This window comes from Trichechus manatus, unplaced genomic scaffold (assembly GCF_000243295.1).
Source record: "Trichechus manatus latirostris isolate Lorelei unplaced genomic scaffold, TriManLat1.0 scaffold00176, whole genome shotgun sequence".
Taxonomy (NCBI): domain Eukaryota; kingdom Metazoa; phylum Chordata; class Mammalia; order Sirenia; family Trichechidae; genus Trichechus; species Trichechus manatus.
Window position 1 is genome coordinate 3,058,886 of NW_004444112.1, and position 9,396 is coordinate 3,068,281.

Sequence of the window (9,396 nt, forward strand, 5' to 3'; positions counted from 1 at the left end):
TGATAACAGGTATGGTTTCCTTTCAGAGCGATGAAAATGTTATGGAACTATATCATGGTGATGGTTGCACAACATTGTAAATGTACTTAATGCCACTGAATTGTACATTTTAAAATGGTTAAAATGGTAAATATTGTGTTATGTGTATTTTACCACAATTAAACAACAAAAAACAAACAAAGACATGTCTACTTGTCAGGTTCCAAGAAGTCTGGGCTGGGCGAGGGTGGCAAAGGAGGAATCACATCCTTCTCAGGTGCTGGCTTCCTCACTATCCTCCATATGGACAGTGAAATGAGATCCCAGCAGCAGAGCCTGCTGCCAGGAAAGTGCTCAAAGAGAAACCAGCTGTCTCTGGGAAACGCTTATGAAATACCAGACGCTAAGGAAGCTACTCGCTCTTCTGTTGTTGAGTGCCTCCTAGTCGATTCTGACTCACTGTGACCCCATGTGACAGAGCAGAACTGCCCCATAGGGTTTCTAGGCTGTAATCTTTACGGAAGCAGATCGCCAGGTCTTTCTTCCATGGAGCCGCTGGGTGGGTTCCAACTGCCAGCCCTTCAGTTAGCAGCTGAACGCTTAACCATTGCACCACCAGGGCTTCTTTTCTTTCTTCTAATCCATTGCAAAACAAAGTGGGGGAAAGATTTACTGCCGAGCTAAGAGCTGGGCTCAGGAATTGCTATCGCCTGTTGAACTCAGAGAAAGATAGTGAAGGCTGCCGTGCTGTTATCTGGAATCGTTTCTCACACAACTGGGCACAGCAATATCCTTCCAAAACTCATCCGTTCTGTGAGTGGAAGAGGGGTCAGTGTGGACTGAGGGGTCTCCCCCATGCGGTGGGTCCCATCAGTACTCCAAAAGGTACTCAAGGCCCGGTGACCGAGGCCACCTGGGGACCCAGGACGGGCACTCTCTCAAGGCTCACGGGTAATAGTCACATATAGGTGGTGCGGGTCATGGGGCCACGTGCAGCTTCTGGTGGTCGACGAGGTGGGCCATCCAGGGGAAGGCCTTGCTGCACACGCTGCACTGGAAGGGCTGCTCTGGGCTGTGACTGGCTGGGGACGGTGTCCCGTGGCCGGAGGGGTTCTCATGCCCGTTGCGTGGCTGGCCAGGGACTTTGCTAGGAGTCCTTGTGGCTTGGCCCCAGGCCCCTCGCCCGGGTGGGCCTTCTTCCCGGGCGGCTCCAGCCGGTGAATCTTGCGGTGCTCTGCCAGTACCGAGGCATGCAGGAAGCCCTTGCTGCACTCGGGGCACGGGAAGAGCACCTCTCTGCAGTGGCCCTTTTGTGGCTCGATGAAGTGGGTGACCCAAGTGAAGACCACGCCGCACTCGGCACACTCCAAAGGCCGCCCGCTGGTGGGCGTCCAAGGGGCTCGAGCGCCCCCTGTGGTCGTGGTCTCCTCAGCGCCCCCGGTGGCCCAAGTGGTCTCCTCAGCGCCGGTTCAGGTGCATGTGAGGAACGACAGGCGGATGGCTGCCGCCTGGCCACTCTCCTCACTGCCCCCGTCTCTTCAGAGGACCGCTTCTCTGAGGGCCTGTGACCACGCTTGGCAGGGCCAAGAGCGGGGGCTCGGGCGGAGGGAGCCCTCCAGAACGGGCCCTGGCAGCGGAAGGCTCTTGAGGGCAGCCAAGATGGTCTGGTTCGATAGCTGTGCGGGGTCCTGGGCCCGCTCGGGGAGTGGGTACCCGTTCCTCAGGGACCTGTCTCCCACTTGCCCGCAGTTAGATGTGTCCTGGACACTGGTCTTTGGAGGGAAGTAAACAGGGGAAGCTAAGGAGGGGGAAGGAGAAGCGTTAATTGGGGCAGGGGCTTGAGGCCACCCCCTGGGAGTCTCCCTGGGCCGCCTCTTGAGGGGCGCCTAGGGTCCCATGCCCCTGGGGTAGAGAAAAGCAGAAAGTTGGCTGAGCCAAGCCCAAGCTCCTTCTTCTACTCTACACCTCGCCCTGGGTCCTTTCTTTCTTTAAGATAATGGGGCACTATTGCAGCAATAAGGAGCCCTGATGGCACAAAGGTTAAGTGCTTGGTTGCTAACCGAAAAGTTGGCAGTTCAAACCCACCCATCAGCTCTGCAGAAGAAAAGACCTGGCGATCTGCTTCCATAAAGATTATAGTCAAGGAAACCCTCTGGAGCAGTTCTACTTTGTAACACACGGGGTCGCTATCAGTCAGAATCAATTGGACGCAACCAACAACACTGCAGCACTATTCCCATGAGTGAAAAGGTGGAAACAACCGAAATGGCTGCATAAAATGTGGTCTATCCATACAATGGAATACTACTCAGCCATTAAGAGGAACGAAGACCTGATGCATGCCGCAACACGGATAAACCTAGAAAAAACATGCTGAGTGAAATAAGTCAATCGCAAAAGGACAAATGCTGTATGATCTCACTTCTATGAAATAAGCAAATATACAGAAGCCAAAATTAGTGGTTACCAGCGGTGGGAAGGAGGGGGAAAGAGGGAGTTTTGCTTAGAGGGCAGTGAGTATATGTTAATGGTGGTGGAGTGATTTGGAAAAGGTTAGTGAGAATGGTTGCACAACTTGAAGAATATAATCAGTCACTGAATTATATGTGTAGAAATGGTGGAATTGCTATACGTTTTGCTGTGTATATTTTCACAATAAATAATAAGGGGGTATGGGGCAGGGCGAACCCCACAGCACTGGGCTCCCAGTGCTTACCTGTGTCGGCCCCTTGGGGGACCCCTTGCTCCAGCGTCCTCAGTCTGTCTTCCTGAAGGCCAGCCCAGTCACACTGGGAGGCTGAGGCCCTAGACCTGGAAGGAAGCAGGTGAGTCGTTGCACAGGGTGTGGGGGTGGAAGGTTCCCCCACGAGTCCCAATCTCTCAGTCCTGACAGTTGGTGTGCTCAACTTCTGGGGTTGGCGTGGGCTTCACCACTCAAGCAGCCAACTCCACCCATTAGCAATGTGTGTGGCTGGGGCTAACACTCAGCCAGGCCAAAACTCCATCTCCAAACTCTATCTCCAGCCCCGAGAATCACTGCAGGGCCTGGACACTTTACCCAGCGCACCCAAGACACCAAGCAACTTGACTCCCACCTTGGTGTGCAGAGTCCACTGGGGGAGCCCCATGGCTGCTGCCTCCCGGGCCAGCTCAGAGGCTTGCAATGGCAAACATGGGTCTGCTCAGAGTTCCCCAGATGCTTTCCCCTTTCCAGAACAGCAGAGGGACAAGGTCGCCTGGAACATATGTTCCCAGAGGGCTGTTTCCAGAACTGGCGACATGATTTGTGGACCTCAAAAAAAAAACCAAACTCATTGCTGTCAAGCAGATTCTGACTCACAGCAACTGTATGGGACGGAGCTGAATTGCCCCATAGGGTTTCCAAGGAGTGGCTGGTGGATTTGAATGGCTGACCTTTTGGTTAGCTGCTGAGCTCTTAACCACTGTGCCACCAGGTCACTGTATGCAAACAGGAAGGCTATCTTGATTCCAGAAAAAGCAAATGGTTCGGAGAACCTGGGTACAAAGGGGCTTATAAAGGGAAGAAAACCACAAACCAAAATCCAAACCTGCTGCTGTCCAGTTGCTTCTGACTCATAGCGACTCTATAGGACAGGGCAGAACTGCCTGATAGGGTTTCCAAGGAGCAGCTGGTGGATTCAAACTGCTGACTTCTGGTTAGCATTCCAGCTCTTAACCACTATGCCACCAGGGCTCCAATAAAGAGAAGAGGAGGGAGTAATATAGAAGATCAACCATTGGCTAATCTTAACATGATTGAACCTTGCCTTCCCCCTTTGCTGCGATCAACTGATAACAGTTTACTTCTGGTCTGTTGTTGTTAGGTGCTGTCAAGTTGCTTTAGACTCACAGTGACCTTACGTACAACAGAAACACTGCCTAGTCCTGCACCATCCTTGCAGTCGTTGTTATGCTTGAGCCCATTGTTGCAGCCACTGTGTCAGTCCATCTCGTTGAGGGTCTTCCTCTTTTTGCGGACCCTCTACTTTACCAAGCATGATGTCCTTCTCCAGGGACTGGTCCCTCCTGATAACATGTCCAAAGTATGTGAGATGAAGTCTCGCCATCCTTGCTTCTAAGGAGCATTCTAGCTGTACTTCTTCCAAGAGAGATTTGTTCGTTCTTCTGGCATTCCATTGTATATTCGATATTCTTCGCCAACACAATAATTCAAAGCCATCAATTCTTCTTTGATCTTCCTTATTCATTGTCCAGCTTTCACATGCATATGAGGCTATTGAAAATACCATACCTTGAGTCAGGCGCACCTCAGTCCTTAAAGTGACCTCTTTGCTTTTTAACACTTTTAAAGAGGTCTTTTCCAGCAGATTTGCTCAGTGCAATGCATCGTTTGATTTTTTGACTTCTGCTTCCATGGGCATTAATTGTGGATCCAAGTAAAACGAAATCCTTGACAGACAATTTCAATATTTTCTCCATTTATCGTGATGTTGCTTATTGGTCCAGTTGTGAAGATTTCTGTTTTCTTTATGTTGAAGTGTAATCCATACTGAAGGCTGTGGTCTTTGATCTTCATCAGTAAGTGCTTGAAGTCCTCTTCACTTTCAGCAAGCAAGGTTGTGTCATCTGCATATCGCAGGTTGTTAATGAGTTTTCCACCAATCCTGACGCCACGTTCGTCTTCATATAGTCCAGCTTCTGAGATTATTTGCTCAGTGTACGTATTGAATAAGTATGATGAAAGGATACAACCCTGACACATACCTTTCTGAACTTTAAACCACGCAGTATCCCCTTGTTCTGTTTGAATGACTGTCTCTTGTCCTATGTACAGGTTCCTCATGAGCACAATCAAGTGTTCTGAAATTCCCATTCTTTGCAATGTTATTGATAATTTGTTATGATCCACACAGTTGAATACCTTTGCATAGTCAATAAAACACAGGGAAACATATTTCTGGTTTTCTCTGCTTTCAGCCATGATCCACCGGACACCAGCAATGATATTACTTGTTCCATGTCCTCTACTGAATCAGGCTTGAATTTCTGGTCTGGCTGCTAATAATTTGGCCCTCCATCCACCTGCAGCCATGAGGCTTTTTGAGATTTAAATTAGGAGGTAATGGTTTGACAACTATCCCTTTCTAGCAGGGTAAGACAATTTTACATTGCTATAGAGCAGTTTCTGGCAAGCATTTGGAGTTTGGGTCAGGTTTTTCATGGTTAATATTTGGTTTTGTGGATAAGAAAACCCGTAAAACCACCGTAAGATGTCTGTTATTACTTTTCCTATTCAACACAAGGCTATAAATCTTTATGGAAACAGACTGCCACATCCTTTTCCCACAGAGCAGCTGGTGGGTTTGAACCACCGGCCTTTCTGTTAGTGGTCGAGCGATTTAACCACTGCACCACCAGGGCAACTATGTCCTAGAGGGTCGCTGTGAGTCAGAATCGACTCAATGGGTTTGGTTTGGTTTTTGGGTGCAAAATGGAAATGCCAGCTCCTGGGTTAAAACTCACCGACAATTTCAAGATGGCAACAGTGGAGACTTAAACCAAGCGTGGGCCTTTTCCAGCTTCTAAAGGCTGTCTGCTCCCCTCCACAATTCCTTGGCTGGTGGCCCCTTCCTCTTTTTTTTTTTTTTGGTTAAATTTTTTTCTTTTAACATTTTTTAATTTTATTTTTTATTGTGGTGAAAATATACACACCAAAAACATTTGCCAATACAACATCCTTTCTCCATCTGAAAGTGCATCACTCCAATCTCTGCTTCCATCATTACTTCACCTTCTCTGCTGTAGTCTCATCTCCAGGCCTTTGCACGTGCAGTTATCACTGCCAGGGACACCCTCCAGGGCTCCACAAGATTCACCAGAAGGGGATTACTTCAGAACAAGTGAGATCTGCATTAGGGGTCCCGGGGAGCCTGAGTTCTTACGTGAATGGGAAACTCTCGGGACACCTCAGTACCTGATCACGGGCTATACATGAGGTCTAGGAACTCACCACCCAGCTGGCACCTGGCAAAGGACTAGCACAGCGTTGGGGTGTAGGGGGGCCGACTCATAATCTCACAGCTCACGGTGGGGCAGGTAGGCACCATGAGCTACCTGCCCTACCTCCCCAAAGATGATGTGGTCTGTGAAGTCATTGGTACCTCACGGCCTCATACCCCCTCCAATTCCATAGTTGTAAGGACAGTGGCACCTTCTGTGGGCATGGCCTCGTGACTCCTCCAACTCCAGATATGTGTCTCTAAGGACAACAGTGCCTCCCATGTTTCCTGCCTTCCTTGCCCAGCTTTGAGCACCAGCAGGTTTTCAGATTTATGAGATGAATAAATGACAGGCTACAAGGCAGGGATTTCTCTGAGTCTGGAGGACACATGACTCTGCACGCGCGTCACTGAGGAATTGTGTTCACAACCTGGGGATGCAGGGCATGGAGCCGGGGCCCCTGGTCTCATCTGGGCTGGGTGTCTCTGGAACTGGGCCCCTGGAAACCTCATGCTCTTCCTGTCTTCCTCCTCACCAATGCCCCCGTCCTAACGATCAGCAGAGTCCTGAGGCACCAGAACTGGGCGGAAGGAACAAATGGCGAGGGAGACCACTGTGATCCAGAGCACCCAACTTCCCAGACCCCCTCCATGGGCAGGGTGATACTTCCAGGGAGCAGCCCTCCAGCACTCCAGGGAGGCAGGAGCAACAGAAGTGTTGCCACCCTGTTGTTCCAACAAGCTTCGAAATGTGGCCCAACTGCCCCTGCTGAAGACCTTCCTGTGGGGTCTCTCCCCAAGGCTGCTGGGCATGAAACTGTGGTGACAGCCAGGGAAGTGGAGGATGGGTCCCCTTCTCACCCAACACTCCATGCCCATATGCATCCCAAGAGACCCCAAAACATGGAGGACACCCAGAAGGATGTTCACGGCAGCACCCGCTAACAGGGAAAGCCCTGACACAATTCCTTGTCTCTCACCTGGAGTGTGTTTAAATGCATTCCGGAATATTCCAGCAGCGGAATGTTATCAAGCAGCGAAGATGGATGAAACAGGTCCCATGCATCCACTGCAAAACAACGTCGAGGGAGAAGAAAGGGCAGACAATATGTGCAGAAGGAAACTGCTTATAGTAGGTTTCGGACAAGTGAAACAGAACGCTATACTGTCAAGATACAAAATAAGAGGAAAACGTACAAACATGTGCAATGAAAAATTCAGTGCAGTGGCCACATCTGGGGGTGGGAGAGGGAAGCCACAGGTCCAGGAGATGTGCACTGGGAGTGTTTTATTTCTCTAAAAACGTCCAAAGCAAGCCTTTTGGGAGGTTAAGTTCCAACAGGGCTGGGTGTCAGGCACGTGAGTGTTCATTATAATATTCTCTAGACTATTTTGTAGGCTTTAAACTGTCATAATAAAAAGCAAGCAGCTGCTTTGGAAGACAGTTTGGCAGTTTCTCAAAAAGTGAAACATATGACCCACAAATTCTACTCCTAGGTAAATACTCAAGAGAACTGAAAACATGTGTTCATACAAAAACTTGTACATAAATGTTCATAGCAACATTGTTCATAGTGGTCAAAAGGGGGAAGCAACCCAAATGCCCATCAATTGATGAATGGATAAACAAGATGTGGTACAGTATATCCATACAGTGAGATATTATTATATTAATATATTATCCATAATGTTATATTTGCTTACAATTAACATAATGCAGTGTGATGAATCTCTTTTATATGGCCTTTCTCACCATGGTCTTGTAATTTCCACCCAAGTGATTGGGTAGGACTATGCAAATAAGGTAATTGTGGCCCACCATGGGGATTTGTGAGTTTTGCCATCTTGCTAGGTTTAAAGTGAGCTAACCCAGAGGTGGCAGGAGAAGATCTCACCACCACCAAGGAAGAATGGCCAGGAGTGGAGCATGTCCTTTAGACCTGGGATCCCTGTGCTGAGACCCTCCTAAATAGAGCTATAACATAGGAGATGGTGAGAAGGTGAGAAGCAGTGGCAGAGGCAGCAGAACCAGGAGACTGGCAGGAGACCAGCAGGAGATGGCACAGTGGGCTTCCCAGCCCACAGAGTGAGAAAGATGGGTGCCTTTGGGCAGGAGGCTTGCTGGAGGAGTAGGGTGCCTCTGTGCACTTGGTGGAGCTAGGTTTGACGACCCACAGAGCTACAGCTGAGTGTCTTTGGGCTGAGGCTTACTGGCAGAGTGGGGTGCCTCAGGGTACTTATCGGCAGAGTTAAAAGAGCTTTGTAACACTTGCCTGAGTAGGGTAGAGGCTGAGAGGCCAGAGAGAGTCGTGCCTGCTGAGAAGATGTTGTTCTGGTGGAACAACTATATTCCTGAGCACTCCTGAACTTGAATTGTAACCTGTTACTTCCCTAATAAACCCCATAATCGTGAGTATGGACTGAGTTCTGTGTGGCCATTGCAACAAATTATCGAACTCAGCAGAGAATGCCATGGGAGGGATAGTTGGTGTCAGAACTGGTAAAGATGGTGGAGAGAGGAGGCCTGTCTGATCTCTGCTTCACAGGAATTAGCCTTGAGGCTGTTGACCTTGATTCTCTTTCCCTCTTGCGAAGCTGGAGGAGGTCAGATGAAGCTTCCTCCCCTACTGCCATTTTTACAGTTGGTGTCAGGGGCAGAGTTCATTATTATGACTCTAAACTTATGGAAGCATGGGACTTTTTAAGAGAAAGAATAGAGGGACTTGGGAAGTGAAACTTTTGATTCTTAGATGGTTACTTTGGTTGTTACCTGTAACGGCTGAAAGGAAAGTTATGCTGCAGCTGAGGGGAGTGGCCTGGGGCAAAAAAGCCAGGCCAGATAAGCAAGATGATTGACAGGGGGCCAGGGTCTACTGGTTCCACCCAGCCAGAGGCCCAGGGCCATATGCATATGAATGGAAATACAGTCAAGGGGTGGAGAGGATGAAACTGGAATGTTTTAAAAAGGGTTATGTATTTAGGATTATGTATTTAATTGAATGTACTATGGATATTGAATGTTTCTCCTACCTCGTATTGTAAAACAGACCAGAATGTATGCTAGAAATGAATACTGGGTATTAGAGATAACAGAGAGAGCGTAACTCCATCTTTAGTCAATACTTGATTGAATATGCTAAAAGGGGAACTAGGATTTGACTGATGAAACACAGGCTTTTTGTCTCAATCCAGTAGCCCTGTGAATCAGTGGGGACTTAGGTCAAAAATCCTACTCAGATTTTGCATTTGAAAAGACATGCAGATGTACCCAGAACTGCCAAGAGAACAAAAGATTTGCATTGAAGGAAGGACAATGTTATGGATTGAATTATGTCCCCCCAAAAATGTGTGTATCAATTTGGCTGGGCCATGATTCCCAGTATTGTGTGGTTGTCCTCCATTTTGTGATTGTAATTTTATGTTAAAGAGGATTAGG